General features: G+C 39.2%; 3 long non-coding RNA genes across 4 annotated transcripts; 1 reads left to right on the top strand and 2 right to left on the bottom strand.

The window, feature by feature from the left end:
- Nucleotides 1-1,301: 1,301 nt before the first annotated feature.
- LOC125297140 lies at nucleotides 1,302-3,721 on the bottom strand. Of its 2 annotated transcripts, none has more exons than XR_007193948.1 (5): nucleotides 3,263-3,721; nucleotides 2,514-2,632; nucleotides 2,265-2,371; nucleotides 1,970-2,021; nucleotides 1,302-1,861 (listed from the first exon to the last, which is right to left on the bottom strand). It is a non-coding gene; the product is annotated as an uncharacterized LOC125297140 (long non-coding RNA). The 2 variants fall into 2 exon arrangements; XR_007193947.1 differs by having other exon boundaries at nucleotides 1,303-1,861; nucleotides 2,265-2,403.
- Nucleotides 3,722-9,516: 5,795 nt separating this feature from the next.
- Nucleotides 9,517-12,077, bottom strand: LOC125297141. Its single transcript, XR_007193949.1, has 3 exons — nucleotides 11,938-12,077; nucleotides 11,138-11,197; nucleotides 9,517-9,834 (listed from the first exon to the last, which is right to left on the bottom strand). It is a non-coding gene; the product is annotated as an uncharacterized LOC125297141 (long non-coding RNA).
- A 3,106-nt stretch (nucleotides 12,078-15,183) lies between these two features.
- LOC125297139 lies at nucleotides 15,184-16,427 on the top strand. The gene is made up of 4 exons (XR_007193946.1): nucleotides 15,184-15,299; nucleotides 15,652-15,790; nucleotides 16,100-16,150; nucleotides 16,306-16,427. It is a non-coding gene; the product is annotated as an uncharacterized LOC125297139 (long non-coding RNA).
- The last annotated feature ends 569 nt before the right edge of the window (nucleotides 16,428-16,996 follow it).

Genomic DNA, 16,996 nt, shown 5'->3' with positions numbered 1-16,996 from the left:
CAAGCTCCCATTGCTTAAAGTACAACTGTTTTGCTTTGTTTTATAAAATAAAAGTTTGAAATGCTATGGAGTGCCCTATTTTTTGACCCTCAAACTGATATCTCAATTGTAACTCCTACTTCTCAACAGTTTCTCATTGCAATGTCTCCTCATTTGCTTTTATGTTTTGTTTGCCTTGAGCCGGGCAGGCACAACATATGGGGGCTTCGTCCTATAATTACAATCTGGACCCTTTTTCCGTGCGTTTTTGATGCGCCTATGGGTAGGTAAGCTGCGGCGTTTACAGTGGGTTAACGATACGTGGGCCTATGACGTTGGAGTAGCCTAATGAAACGCACAGGTGTAAGAGTGGTAGTGGTTGGGGGAAACCGCATGTTGCTGCTTTTGTTTGGGGCTTTTGTGAACGTAATTGGTAAGGAGACCTAGTTACCGGTAATTTACTTTCAGTTGTGTTTATTTGTTTTGTCGTGATGTGTTTGAGCAGTTCATGTGGCTGGATTAAACGAGTTTGGAGCTGTCGTCTTTCCTCGGTTTAGAGCGCCTGTGCGCTGGGGCCTTAGGCTGGTGTGCCACTGTGTCTGGGCCGAGGACATCGCCGTGGAGATCCGGGTTGAATTGACTTCGGTCGGGGCAGCTCGACTCCAGCGGTATTTGGTGAGTAAAGAACTCGGTTCTTGGGCACAGTGTGAAGATAGGTTAGTATATGGTGGGTAAATGTTTAGAAACGAGGAAGCTCCGTAGTTTCCCAGATAGCAAAATTTGACCGGCCCACCTCTGGCCCACTACCTTGCCTCAGGGTTTTGTGAGTGTTGGCCCAGTTCTGGCTGGGCCTCCGGCCCAACAATGGCCCAGTTACTGATAACCGACACAAAGAATTTCCTCTGGTCCAGATGTGGCCCACACACTGCAAAATGACTCTCATTGTTTCTGTTGACCCAGGTCTGGCCCACACACTGTAAAATGACTCTTATTGGAACTGTTGGCCCAGTTGTGGCCCACACACTGTGAAATGACTCTTATTGTTTCTGTTGGCCCAGGTGTGGCCCACACACTGTGAAATGACTGTCATGCATTCTGTTGGCCCAGGTCTGGCCCACACACTATATAACTGAGTGTTGGCTGAGTGTCGGCTGGGCCTCTGGGCCTGTACTGGCCCACACACTATAAAACTGATCTGACTGAGTGTTGGCTGAGTGTCGGCTGGGCCTCTGGGCCTGTACTGGCCCAATGACTATAAAACTGATCTGACTGAGTGTTGGCTGAATGTCGGCTGGGTCCCCGGGCCACATGTGGCCCATTAACTACCAAAAGTACTTGAAAATAAACACAAATCCAGAACTAGTAATTAAAAGCACAAGCTACTTTTATTAACAAGTTTGACAAACACAACCTTGCAAATAAAACAAACATTTAAAAATTATACAAGCTTTTACATATATACACTTTAGAAATTAAACAAGTTAAAATATACAATCTACTTTTATCTACAACAATCGACTTCTTTCATATACAAAAACACAAACAATTAAACATTTTAAAACTGTATAATGATTCAAAAAATAAATTATTCTAAATTAACATTAAACATTTACAGAAATATTCTATCTCTCTCCCTCACTCTAAAAGAGTAATTCCATTGTCAGTAGTTGTGGGTTGTGAGTTAAGTGTTGTGCTAGTGCTTTAAATTCTGTATTTTTGTACCATGTACCATGACCTACCCAGCTACATACATGCACACATACTCACTCTCAAAGTATTTTTCAATAGCAGCAACCTTTGCCACCTGCCTTCTCTTTCTGTTGCCGCTTCATTGTTGCCTCCACCAGTTTCAGCAGCACTACCAGCCGGGGGTGTCTCCAAACTGCATTTAGGTATAAAAGAATATTATAAGATCATTATGAGGTCTAAAGCAAGATTTCAATATGTCATCTGTCAGAGAAGTTCTGTTTGTCCACTCAAATATACTTACAGATAGCCTCAGCTCTCTGTGGGGGTTGATCAAAAAGTTCTTTCCATCCATCCTTCAATTTGAGATGCATGGACAGCATGTCATTTCAAAAGAAAAGAAAAAAATCATTAAACTATTTATCCTTTACTGTCTGACAAAATATTACTAAAGCCCAGTCTTGCCACTCTGCAGCTGTCTTGGTAACACCTCCCTGGTAGTTATTTTGGGCAACATTGACATTGTGTGATTGTCATTGGTAATATATCAGCATTTAACAATCACCAAGAGCAAGACATATTTGTCAACACATACAGACCTGAAGCACAAAGGCTTGTGGACTTCCTTCACAAGAGCCTTGTGGGTGCTCCAGTTGGTTGGCCATGTTTTCAAAAGTGCATGTTTCCTGCCCACTCCTGTTCTTTGCTAACATAATGGATGAGGCAAACCAAAAGCATCTAAAAATGACACATCACAAAACACAGGCCTAGATGAAAGCTGATTCCTATGATTTGGCTCATCTAAACAAAACATATTACTTATTCTATTAAATCAATGTACAACTTACCAAGAGCTCTTCAGGTCTCCTGTTTTTCCAACACAAGAAATGGTTCACACATGTATACACGGGTAGCCTTCTTCATCCAAAGGAGTGCAGGCAGGTCTCTGGTCAGTGTGGCCTGGATTCTGAGGTGTACATTTTAAAAAAGTCACAGTAACGTTAGGTTAATGGAAGTATATGTGTTCAAAATGATTACATGATCATAAACAACCCCTCAGTACAAAATACAGAACGACCTTAAAATACAGATTTTGATGAGCTTTACATGACCAGGACAGGACCCACCCTGCTACCATCTCTCTCGCTCTCACACACACACACACACTCTCTTAAGGCATACAGTCTCAGTCCTGCCTGCCTAGTGCCTGAAGTAGGATAGATAACGATGAAATGCCCAATTACCAATCGCTATATTCTAAGTCATGCAATACTGGTTAACTGTTAAGCTATTTCTAAAATGATTAGATCACACTTTTCTTTGAAAACCACATAATTATGCAAGTATAGCTAACGTTACAGCACTGAACGTTTTTGACCACCAACACTGACGTTAACGGTAGCAGCTAATTAGGCCAACAAAGTAGGCTAAGAAATCATAACGTATTTACCGCTAGCTTCGTCATCGTCAAGGGGTAGATTGAAACACCCATTCTTGTTATGCTACTTGTTAAACTGTGTCTGCAATAATAAGCCTACGTACATTCATAATGATTTACATGCAATAACAGGTAAAGGTAAAGTTGCATGTTACTTACCACAGGCAGTGTCCAAAACGAGACAGTTTCGCGCCGTCCTGCTGGTTTCAAACTGACTCTGCTCGTGGCTCTTCCACATGTAATGGGCCGACAGTCGACAATCTTTACAGATTTGGGCCATGAACGTTTAGCGTCCGGCTGTCGCTAAATGTTTCATTTTTGCCGCCAACAGCCGCGATACTGATCAGTGTTCGTTCCTGAAGTATCGGGCCACACACTGTATGAAATCCGTCTGCCGAGATTGATTCGAAAACTGGCAGTAGCCCATCAAACCCCAATCGGGCCAAATAAGACACTCAGTAATCAGCCCAACTACTGCGTGTCAGTGTCGGCCCATTCAAGGGGACAGTGCCTCAGCCGACCTGAAACTCCGCCGACAGTGGCAGCACTCAGCCAGGATCGGGCCGACTGTGTTTACTGTGCTTCAGCCGACTCGGACCTCAGCCGACACTGCCAGCACTCAGCCAGAATCGGGCCGACTATGCTTGCTATCTGGGTTGTCCGGTTTCATGAACTTTGTGCATCATGATTTAGTTATGAGTGAGTGGGCTAATTGCGCCAGCGATTAGGGCAGAATATAAGCGGGTCCCGGGAGCCTGTTTCAATCTCTCTCGCTCTTTCTCCGCTTCCGCTGATTGCCGGTTCCAGAGTTGCGGGGTGCTGTCGTTGCGGCCGGACGGGCTGCGCCCTGTTCGTTTCTTTTGGTTTTGCACTTCACCTCACTATGCTGACATACACTACAGTCTTGCTTTACTCTTCATTCACTGACTTTTGTACATAGTTCATTTATTTAATAAATATTTTCTTAATTTTGAGCAGCGTGTGGTCTCCCCTTTTATGTTGTGTTTGCCTTGAGCCGGGCAGGCACAACACTATGTGTCTCATCTTTTGCTTGTTTTATTTCTCAAAATTAGGAGAAATAATTGTGACAAAAGTAATACTTAAATGATCCTTAAAAGAGAATCACCATTTAGCCTCCTTAGCAACAGAAGGGATACAAATGAGAAGCAAAAGTTTCCTCTGGGAGCATAGCCGTTAACCTGTTTAGCATGTTGTTAGAGGTTCTGGTTGAAAAAATGTGTTAGCTATAAATTACAAGTGCTAACCAGTAGGCCACGGCTTTGTCCGGGCATGTCTCTGAGTGTGTTGTTTGAGCCCCCTTTCATGTGGGGGGTCTGCCTACTACCTGCGTACACTAGTGCTGATAACATTGTAAAAAGATCTGTTTATGAGTAGTGACGTCTGTATGCAGACACCTGGTTATCTATAAACCCTTTGGTAGTGGGTGTGTTTTGCCCCGGCATGTCTCTAGGATTGAGATTATAAAAGCTGTGGGCAGTGGTGGAATTTAACTAAGTACAAATACTTCGTTACTGTACTTAAGTAAATTTTCCACATATTTGTACTTTACTTAAGTAAAATTTATAGTGCATACTTTTGACTTTTACTTCGTTACATTTTACAGCAATTATCTGTACTTTTACTCCGCTACATTTCTACAACACTATCGTTCCTTTTTACGATACATTTTATGATCATTTTTTTTTTTCTCTCTGACAAACACGTTTGTTTTACCGGGGGTTGCTACCAAAGATTCTGGGCTTACGTGCATTCTTAGAAACATAAGCTTCTAGTCTAGACCAGGCAAAGCGTGAGCTTGTAGCCATCTGCATTCGGTAGGCTATATTCACCAGACCCATGGCTACACTGTACATGCAACTGTGTTCTGTGCCTTTCTCTGTCTGTTATCTGCAGCGTTAGGGCCTCCTCTCCGATAAGATTGCTATCCGCGGATCAGCGAAGTTACAGGCTATGCCCATGCTTCTGTCACACGTCTGATCATTTGTGGCACAAATGAATGGTAGACTATTAATGAACCGGTGGCCGGAAAAGACATAACATTTTCCAGATTAGGAAATATTTCTTAATTGTGTGTGATTAAATAAAGATGCATAGCCTACAGTTGGGGGGTAGTAACGTGAGCGCTCATTCAATGTCTATGCGTCTGCGCAAGTGAAACTGAACTTAATCATAAAGACACCTTTCTCAGCAACTTTTCTGTTCAATCAGCATAATTGGCATTACGATCCACCCGACGTTTCCCTTGTCTACCCCGTTAAACTTCAGGCTCTCGTGTTTTGCTGAATGATATTACTCAGCAGATCACCCTAGTAGATAACCAGAATTACAGTCTCTAGAATTGTAGGTCAGAATGTAAACTGGGCCACAGATGGTAAGCACAATTGCATTAACTTAAAACTATCTAGTCGAGTATAACCTAAAACTAGCTTAATTAAAATGCCACAGCCCATACTGATTTTTCCTTTTAGAATATAGATATTAAGAGAATAAATCATTATGCAAATACTTTACTTTTAATACTTAAAGTACATTTAAAAGCAGGTACTTTTTACTTTTACTTAAGTAGGGTTGTCATTGTGGTACTTTTACTTTTACTAAAGTAAATATTTCTCTGTGTATTTGTACTTTTACTTAAGTACTGAGGTTCAGTACTTCCTCCACCACTGGCTGTGGGTGATGTATAGCTATCATTGTTAGCAGTGATTTTGAACAGAACTTACCATGGCTGACATGATTGAATCGGCAAAATCAAAGAGACGGATTACACTCACGCCTGTTAGCGCTAAGCTATCGAATCCTGAAATGACTTATGCACCGCAAAGGAGGAGACCTGAAACTTTTGTTCATTTTCTGAGTAAACCTAATGATGGCGTGGAATACCAATGGTTGTTGAACGATGGGCGCATAGGAGGCTATGTTTTTGACAAGGAATATCGCAGTGTGAAGCTATACGCTTTGACATCTCCGGATTTGGCGTTTTCAGATGACATTGCGCACATTTAATTTTGTGATGCAGATTGGGTGATGTTTAGGGACTCTTGGAAGGATATTGTACAGCCTGCTATGGACAGTCGCTACACAGCATTATGGAATAGTCCAGCCTATATCAAGTCATATGATAGGGGTCTCAAACAATACACTCAGAGACATATCCTGACCCAACACCTCCTCTACAAAGTGAGGGGTTCATAGACCCCAATACATACATACATAATTAACCACTGTGTTTGTAATCAGTTAAGCAATGCGTCTCTGGCTAGCCTGTTGTTTGATGAGCCACATGTAAGGGGCTTCAAACAATAAACTCAGAGACATGTCTGGGCACAACACCGCCTCTACAAAGTGTGGGGGCTTCTTAGACCCCCAATACATACATACATAATTAACCACTGTGTTTGTAATCAGTTAAACAGTATGACTCCGGCTAGCCAACTATATGATAAGACACATGAAAGGGGCTTCAAACATCACACACAGTGACATGCCCGGGCCCAACACCTCCTCCAGGCATAGACCCATTTGGTCACACACACACACACACACGACCCCATGATTCTAGTTATAAAAATTACAGGATTTGGCTGACACCTTTTTAACCAAAGCGCCTAGCAATATGGTAACCAATTTAAACTTTTTATTTAAAAAAAAATATTTTTTAGTCCATATCTCTCAACATCTCTAGGACTTATCAAAAAAAAAGTAAACTTCATACTACTCTCAGCCATTAATATAGTTGCTAGAGTGGGAGTGAACCCACGAGGATACAAACATCCATTGGTTCTTAAGTCCAACGCTTAACCACTTCGGCCATCCTAGTAGCACACTTTGGATTTAGCCTCATTTACCACTAAACATATACAACTCTTACAAAGTTTATCTGATCCCCATTATCCACAAAACACACAGGGCTTTGGGGCCAACTCAACAAGATGCAGGGTTAATTAGCCTTTATCACTAGCAGGTTAGACTACTGCAATGCACTTTTCACTGTTGGGCACTCCCTAAGACTAAGAAAGAGGGGTATGACATCAGTCACATGACTTTACATCCAATATGGCTGCCCAGGGGTTTGACACCAGTCACATGACTGTCACATGACTCACAAAACAATACCAATAACAAACAACACGTGGTGACAACCACATGGCTAATTTGCATAAATAGGAGGCGTGGTTATGACATGATTTATGACATTTCAGGGGGCGGGGCTTATTTTTGACAGATAGTTCATGATAAGGACTACTCACGTCTGTTATATGGAAATATTTTGGTTTTATGAAGGATGACGTCTTACAAACACAGCGCCAAATGCGTCCTTCTCCACCGTGTTAAAATAGACAATTTCTTTCGTTATCGTTATAGGATCAGAAGATATGTCTTTCACTGTAAGGCTTGTGTTTCATGATTTGCATTTAGCAAAAGCCCCAGACAGCAGCAGAGAGGTAATCAGGATTCGTTATTTGTAAAAGTTGTTTAGCCTACTTCGTTGGACTGTGCGATCGCAGCCCCTTACTTTCACTTTCCGCTGCCCTCGTAGTCTAGCGTGGGATGCGCAGCTTATGAGGTTACAGACTGGGCTACTTAAGATTTTAGATGAGTGACCGCCGCGATATAGCTTAAGTAGCTTTTTTGCTAGGCCCAGCGAAGACTGGCAATGTGGAATATTCCGCTGGTTGGTGCACAAGTGTTCAGATTGGCTGTCTATCCGTCTTTTAGGAGGATTTTCCACACAACTTCGATAGCCTAGTCAGTAGGTCTCTTAGCTGTCCACTTTCATCAGGCCATATATAGCCTAGGCTACATAATATTTTATATTTTTTATGTAGAAAATTATACATTTATTTCTGTAATTATACACGGGTTTCTCGTTTACCAAAAACTAGATGCACGTGCAGCCATGGGGCAGAAGACGCTTGGTGGCCGTCCACAACGTTATAAACTTAACCTAAATAGTCGGCTGCTGTAAGCTACAATCGGAATTTTTTGTATACCCCTGTTGTCTCAATGATATACCATTTCATTTCAGGCTATATTTCAGAGTTTGCCGTTCATTTTCTTTATTAATATAACATTGTATTTTGCCATTTTTGGTGACGACATGCATTCCGTTAGGGATATTGAACATATTGAACATTCTCTAACCATCGTGATTTCGAATTGGTGCAGTTTTCAGCATAACAACTCATTTTATTCTTTTCAAGGAGAGCACTGCTTTATGCTGTTCTATGGTGCTTTCTGCCTCTTAGTTGCGCACACATGTTTTCATGACGTTGCATAGAAATCCATGTATACACCCAGGTAAAAAAAAAACTATTAAAAGTATACTTTTTGAAAGTGTACTAAGTACAGTTTGTACTTTTTTCGTCAAATCCAAGTGTAATTAAGTGTATTGAATTATGTATTAAGTTCAACTTAATACCAACTTGACTATACTTTGAGTGTAATTAGTGTGCTAAAATGGAACAACTTTTTTCAAAGTGTTCTTAAGTACATTATACAAAAATAGATTTTATGAGCATTCGAAACACAGTCGCAGTACAATTTTGTAACATCCCAAGTGTATTGGAAATGTACTTAAAAGGCATTACAGTATAACTAATAATAGTGTAGTAGTGTATTTTGAATACACTCTTATCATCCTCATTTCTATTCATTTGGCATGCTTCTGTAATATTTTAAATTAACTTCAAATGTACTTCCTGACTACAATAAGTGCCTTGAAAGTTTGCAGTTATGTTAATAAAAGTATAGTCTTAAGATACTTTAAGCATTATAAAGGCATGCAATTTAAGTATAATATTAGTGTGATTTAAAATTGTACTATTAGTACTCTCCTACCTATTCTGTTACATGACAAATTACACTTTGATTATGAGAAAAACATTTTATTGACATGAATGAAAACAAAATATAATATTCATCCATAACAAAAGTAAAACATTTTTCTGAAAGTTATGGATCTCTTTGAGCATATCTTTTCAAGTTGGATGTGGTATCACGATAAAACATGCATTGGGGCGCATTATATTATTTCACATGCATAGATTTTTCGAGTGGCTGTTTGGAGCGCTGGTCAGATTCCTCCTCGCTTGCAGCATTTTCTTCCATGCTTGGGGAGCAGTTTCCTCTGAGTGCGCACGCGCAGAGAGAATTTGCGCGCACACATTTAATATCTATGTGTGTGAAATAATATATAATATACACCTGAATGCATGTTTCATCATGCAAGTGCTTTTTGCCACTATTGTGTCGCGATACTCTACAGCCTCATTGGTAGACCATCAATTCAAAATGCAGATTTCATGAAAAACAAAAGTTGTTTACCCTCCTAGGTGAGAGAATTTGCCCTCTAAGCTTGAAATTGTTTACTGGACACCCAGCCTCCAAGCCAACAACTTAACAGTCTAACATGGCTAAATTTGTAATGCATGATCATTTATTGCTTATTTGTTTGCAAAGTCTTCTGGCCCAGAAAGAAAACCATGGTGGTTACGGATCATGGCTGAGGAGGAAAGGTACAGCTGGTAGAGTTGTGCAGTGAGTGAACTTCCTTCCCAACACTGAGATGTGGTGGCAAAAGCTGTGGTAGCTAGCTTCCTTACTAGCACACCATCTTCCAGTCCAAGATGCATAAAGTTTTCGGTAGCAACCCGGGGCTGGACAGCAGTCAAATGCATTGACCTTGGTATTAGAGAATTTGTCTCTGTTGTCTGTGAACAGAAAGAAGATGGACAACATTTTACAAGATAAACAATATTTTACACAGAAATCCATTGGCAATGATGAGATTAATACAGATTATCTGTACCTATTTGACATTTACTTTTTATGGGTCAAATTGGTATTGACACCATCTGTTTGCCATCCTGGTATGGGTAGACCTGGCCAGGTAGTCTTTCCTTAAAGTGTTGTGCACCTTGGCACCGATATGAGTGCAACCACCCCGTTTTCTGCATTTGATTACCTTAGATTCCTTTGTTTCCAATACACCCCAGATATCAGATCGGGTCAAATGGCATTTTAAATGGGAGTCGTAGGGGCACTAGCCTACTATTTTGATGCATGAATCAAAATTATCATGTATCAAAATAGTTCTGCCCCTACGACTCCCATTCAAAATGGCATTTGACCCAGAAACGACAATACAGTCAAGCTTAATGGTGGCGCTTCTGACTAAATTATGCTTTCAAACGAAAGTTTGACTCAGGTTAAGGTGACCAGACGTCCCGGTTTAACCGGGACAGTCCCGATTCTGAGATGCGTGTCCCGAGTCCCGACAAAAGCCTGTCGGGACGCTAAAATGTCCCGGTTTACACCAACTACTATTAAAGTGTCCCGGTTGTCAGAGATTACATAGCCGACATGATCTTATTATAGCCCGATCATTAACTAAACCCATGTAGAAAGACTATTCTAAAGCGTCAGGCGTATGATTTCGATAATGTGTGTGTGCGTGCGTGTGTCAGTCGTAGCAGTCTGCATAATCTTTGCAAACCAACGTTACAATGTATCCGTAAACATTGTTGCAATACCTCTTCATATCTGCCTCGTTTTAATGGTTAGGCTAGGCTACGCTACGACAATGTTGAAGAGAAAGTCATCATTCTCAAAATGAGTTAAATGTTTTCATGCATGTCTGGATAACGGGTGAGCATTGTTTAGGAGATAAACAAATGACTTTGCACTCGTGTTTAGGCATAGTACAGGACCTTTTTCTCTGACTGAAAGTTGCGCAAAACTTGTGCGTTTACATAACGATATTTAATTATCTCGGGGACGACACCCCACCGCACCCCCTAGAACGTTTGGGCTTAAAGAAAAAATGTCTGTTTCTGCCTGAGCTGCCGCATGTTCACGTTAAACACGGTCACGCACAAAGTGTCCCGGTTTTAGTTCCGACAAATCTGGTCACCCTAACTCAGGTACATTCACAGAAAGACCCTAGGTTGCATTTTGGCTTGAGTTATGCTTTAAGAGTAATGGGACAAGGTCCTGGATAAAGAAAATATTTACCTTTACTGCTGATTATTTGAGGCGTTCAGACATCTCGGTTTCAAAACTGTCCAGGAACACCTGTAAAAACATAGTTAGGCTACAGAACTAGGTAAATTACAAACACTACCATGAAATGAACTTGAATGCTCTGTTAAACACAAATAATTTAAAAAATCTAAATCTATCGCATAAACCAAGGCATAATATCAATCATGTAGCCTAAGCTTCATAGCACTAACTTAGTAGAACACCAGGTTTAATTCCCCCTCTAATATCAATGGTGGAAAAAAACGTTCTACTTAATAAAATGCATGTAATTTGTCCTGTAGACTCATTTTAAAAGATGTCTCCACGATTAAAGAAAAAAACAGCTACAATGTCATTAGCATGCCTAATGAATGTGAAGTGTGACTAGCCTAGCACCATCCTCCTTTCTGTGAGTTAACTTAGCCTACAGTACACCACACATAATATTAAAGAACATTGGTGAACTTTAGGCAAACGTTGCTTAATAAAGAACACACTTTCTTCCATCATAGTTTGTCTAACGTTAGTGCTAGCCAACGCTTGTCAATAATCCCACAAACACAAAGCAGGCTAATGTAGTTTTCTTCTTGATAGGGATCTGGTCGACGTTCATGACGTTAACGTTAGCTAAATTAGCTAACGTGATCTGGCATTGCTAGCTTGTACTAGCAAGGATAAAAACAAACTCTTGAAAGATTGCTAAGCCATCAAATTAACTTCTCCAAAGACTACCGAAGGTCATAAAGAGTAAGCTACATCAGAATCATTTAACAATATGCTATGGGACTCACCTGATAACGAATAACTTGGCACTTTAGATCCAACTGGCTTCAGCCCTTGTTATCTCATTTGACGAGTCCTTCTGGCTCTGTAGGACCAACGTCTCTGGCATGACTAGAATTTATGGTATCTTTAATTTGGACAAACCTGTAACCTTATACGTATGCATTTTCTGGTCTCTACAGTCCATCTGTCTTGCAAACAAAGTTACAAGCATAGACTGTATAAAATAACGTTAATGTTTGCTCACACCACGTTATGCTCGAAAGCTGCACAGATCCGCCCACTCCATTTCAAATTCAAACAGCCATGTTATTGGTCAACTGGACTGCCTATACATTTAACTGTGTTGCCTATAAATTTAACAAAATGCCACATTCATCCTCTCACAACCTCTACTACATCACAAACAAAATAGGCTACTACCTTACTAAGACACAAAATCAACAAAAGAAAAAATATTATTTGATGACCAAAACTGATAGATCAGTGTGTCTAGGCTAGGTTATTGCACATTGCCATCCATGCGGCTGACATATCAGGCCTAAAAGCTACACACATTAGTATTTTATTAAAGGTGAGATGACTATGAAACTATACAAACAATGTATTAGGCCTACCAAAAAAATATACTTTCCATAAGTACACTTTATTACAACTCTAAGTATTAGCAATTTAATACACTTAAACTAAATACACTTCTTCACCATTTAAAATACACTAACAACAAAGTACACTTTTAAAAAGTACATTACAAAAACACTTTGAATATTGCACAATAAGTATATTTAATTTTAGTACACTGAAGTTGAACTTAATACTATGACTATGAAACTATACAAACAATGTATTAGGCCTACCAAAAAATATACTTTCATAAGTTCACTATATTACAACTCTAAGTATTAGCAGTTTAATACACTTAAACTAAATACACTTCTTCACCATTTAAAATACACTAACAACAAAGTACACTTTTAAAAAGTACATTACAAAAACACTTTGAATATTGCACAATAAGTATATTTAATTTTAGTACACTAAAGTTGAACTTAATAACATCTACTTTGAAGTATACTTTCTAAAAGTACACATTAAACATACTTCACATAAAGTACAAAAAGTGTAAGCATACTTTTTTACCTGGGCATTTATTTCCCCAACCCTACAGTCTATGCTAGCAGCAAGTAGAATGGAGATTTTTTTTATTTTATTTTTTTTTATTACAAATCGCAAGTTATATCGTTATCGCAGGACTCAATAATGTTATCACATGTTTTCCTAATATCGTGCAGCCCTACTAAGGTGTAGACATTCTATGTACTGTGGTTTAGCTAGCTAGCTGCTATTGTTGCATCATGGACAACACTTAGAGCTAACATTAGCTTTTAAAAATATCTTTTTTAGATAGGATGTAATGTGGTATGTGCTGGAGAGTATAGAGCTGCACAGTCCCGCCCACAGCCGATGCCGGATGTAAAAATTCAATGCAATTTCTCCATTGACAATTGCGGTATAAGCCATAAAAACTTATGAACTTTTTCATAAAAACTTATAAAAACTGCACGTGGTAGACTTAAAACCAGCTACGGCTGTACTAAGCGATTGTATATGCTCCTATAGACACCAAGAGTTCATGGGGCACTAACCTTGTTTTGAGATAAATGCCTTTTATTCGCGATCTCTTGGATAAGTACTTCATTACCCACAATCCTGAACAATCCCACAATCCCACAGTGATGCCTCTGATTGGTGGAAAGGCCGTTATGGTCATAGTTTGAAACTTTTCAGCTAAAAAATATTGACAAAGATGGCGGAGTCTTTTACTGCCTATGGCAAAAATCTTAATGTGATTAAAAACTTTCTTGACGAATATTGGTACTTGTATCAACAAGGATTGGGGTTTATACATCACACAAACTTAGTCAGGGCCAATACACTATCAAATAGACCACTGTAAATGTTAGTTTAAACACTCAAACTTTTCAGGTAGCCGGCTAACCTTTAGCATTTCCGACATTGTATGTCATTACATAATGCAGCTAACATTAGCCTACATGCTGCAACACAGGTATGAAATATATTATGTTTTAGTGAGTGTCCAAAGCCACTTTAAATCGGGTCACATTATTGACTGTTGTGTGTCCGAGAGTCAGTTTGTGGGTTTTGTAAGGGCCAGCGTGAGGGACAAGACCTACAAAGTTGTGGTGAGTTAAGCAGGGAGGTTGGTAACGTTAATGCTGCTAGCAGTGCTAGTTAACATTAGCTAGGCTACTGTAGCCTTCATACTGTATGATTCATATCAATCATTAACCTAGGAATACTTCGTGCATTTAATGAACATTTTGTGTAATAATTCACGACAAATTAATAAACTGAATATGGTGGTCCAAGAGCAGACCATGCACCAGTCCATGCATCAGTCCGACTGAGCAGTGATGACAGCATAGGATGAGTCAGGTAACGTTACAAAGCACTGCCGTTAACGTTAACCGCTTTCACACACACACACAATATAAAATACACGATGATAAATATAAAAATTCAATATCAAAACACTATTATTTACACGATTACTCCTGAAATAACTGCTATTAAGTGCACAATCACTAAATGAAAATCACGGTTTGGAGGAAAGGGTTTGCGTGCTGTCGCCAGTTGGAAATGGCAAAATAAATCGTGCCGATTTTGCCTATATTATTCAGTGAGGCGCGGTGGTTTATGGGATGAGTAGTTCCTTCGCTCGGAAATGAAAATATGTACACAGTCTTGTACCTTTGACTTTTTGGGATTTTCTCGCGTTTTTCACTCGAAATGATATGTTGTAAGCTTATGAGTTATGCCGTAGCTGGTTAGCCTAAGACATGCTGTAAAACTCTTTAGATACGGATTTTTCCAAACGTCAATGGGACAAATGAATGGGAATCTTACATCCGGCACCTAACCGCATTTTGGCTGTGGGCGGGACTGTGCAGCTCTATTAGAGTGGACGTGTAGAAATTGAAGACACAAGTACTGTGCTTAATTTCATGGAAATGGTATTGCAAGTAATGTGTTTTGTTTTTGTGCACTATCAAACTACTTTGTCATGCTTTGTGCACTGACATTCTTCCAAAACCATTCATACCCATGCTAAATTATGGAAATATAAAAGTTGAATTGTATTGAAAAGGACCATGTATGGTCATGTAGTATATTTGAGCACTGAAACCTCTTTTTTACATTTTAGAGAGGGAGGCAACACTCGAAAGCTACATCAAGGACACCGGAGGAAGGACCAGAAGACCTGAGACCTAGACGACCCAAGCCCAACCCGTAGTATGCTTCACTGACAAATGTTGATGTTGATGCTTCATCATCACATAGACCAAAGGTAATCAAAAAATTAATGTTTACTTATGAATATAACTTTTTTGTTAAAGGTCTATTTTCAAATGCAGAACATAACCTTTTGTTTCTGAGAATTTATACATTTGTTTGAGTAGTTTTGATCTTTTGAATGACAAGAAATTAGCTTCAAGCTACTGGGGACACAAAGTGAACTGAAATACCTTTCCAACCATATCGTTCTATGATGGTTGGTACAGCTTCCCTACAGTCTCAGATAGCAGTCTCAGATCGGAGACACTTCATGAGTGGGAATATCCCAGGACATTACATATTACGCGAGTATACCCTTTACCAACGCCACTCTCATTCATGCTGTATATTCTGTTCACTTGCAGGTTTCAGAGAAGGCTGGTAGAGCTCTCTATGAGTGTGAGCTGTGGGAGATAACCCAGAACTGACAACCACCTAAAGAAGAGGTGGCGATAATGGCTCTCCAAGAGGAGGTTGTGAGTCTGAAGGCTTTTATTCAACAAGGTTTGTAGAGTGTTTTCATACAGATGTGAACTTTTACACTAAAATGTACATGTTTAACTTTAATGAAATAGCAGCTTCTTGGTTGTACAAGTTTAGTAAAAATTTGAGGATGAAACTAACTTTTCCTTTCAGTGTGTATCTGTGTGCTTCTCTCTTCTGTGTATATGATATATTAGTTGTGTTGTCTCATTTAAAAGTGTTAGGCTGTCTGTGTGGATTGCTTCACATTTTCGCCTTACCATCACATATCTTTTCTGTGTTAGTAAACTGTAACTATTTGAGGTCCTAATTGATTGTGCTATTTTTTAGGAGGCACTTAGAGGGAATGCCTGGACCCTGAGAGGACTAAGACGATAATTGGTGAGTTTATTTTATTTGTATGTCTTTCTCTCCAACTCACTTTGTATTTATCTCCATTATCATTGGTAACACAACAGTGTTTCTGCACTTTAGCATCTGTATTTGTGTCACTAATATTTTGCATGTTCTATTTGTATATGTTCTGTCTTATTCAGAGGCCATCCTGAAGCAGTTTCCAGGCCAGACACTCACTCCAGATTGCTGGGCCAGGCAATAAATGCCAAAGTGACAGAACTGAGGTTCCATAACAAAAACAAAGATTTTCAATAAAATAGAATAAAAGATAACAGAAGTGTTGTGTGTTTCTTCCTCTTTATACTGATACTATGGTTGATTGTAAGTAAACACAATAGTGAAATATTTATTGATCAATGCGGAAAATGTCAAACCATAGTAGAATATGAACTATATTAGAGAAATATGTCTGAAATATATAGATCATGTGATCAGAATCGTCATCAAGGGTCATGTGATCATGCTTCTTAGTGTCATATATTTAAATATATTTAATTATATGCATAAAATATAAGAAAGTGGCCAATATTGAATATTTACTTATATTTTGAAATATATTGATACATACATGGAAATATATGTATTTAACATAGATGTAAATATATTTATTTAACATAGATGTGCTTATACTGGAATATGTTCAAGCTGCATATATGTGAATATATTATTTTTAAGAGAAAACGATACATTTTTCTTTATCTGCAATGTTCCAGGAAGATAGGCTTACATTTATAGGCTGTCCCTGTTTGATCACAGGTCCAAGAAAACGAGTGGATATAACGTCAATGCATTCTAGTTATGTTTCATGTACTTTATTTCATGTTGAGTTTT

Source organism: Alosa alosa, chromosome 7 (genome assembly GCF_017589495.1).
Source record: "Alosa alosa isolate M-15738 ecotype Scorff River chromosome 7, AALO_Geno_1.1, whole genome shotgun sequence".
NCBI classification, from domain to species: Eukaryota; Metazoa; Chordata; class Actinopteri; order Clupeiformes; family Clupeidae; genus Alosa; species Alosa alosa.
This window is presented reverse-complemented; position numbering and strand designations above follow the sequence as displayed.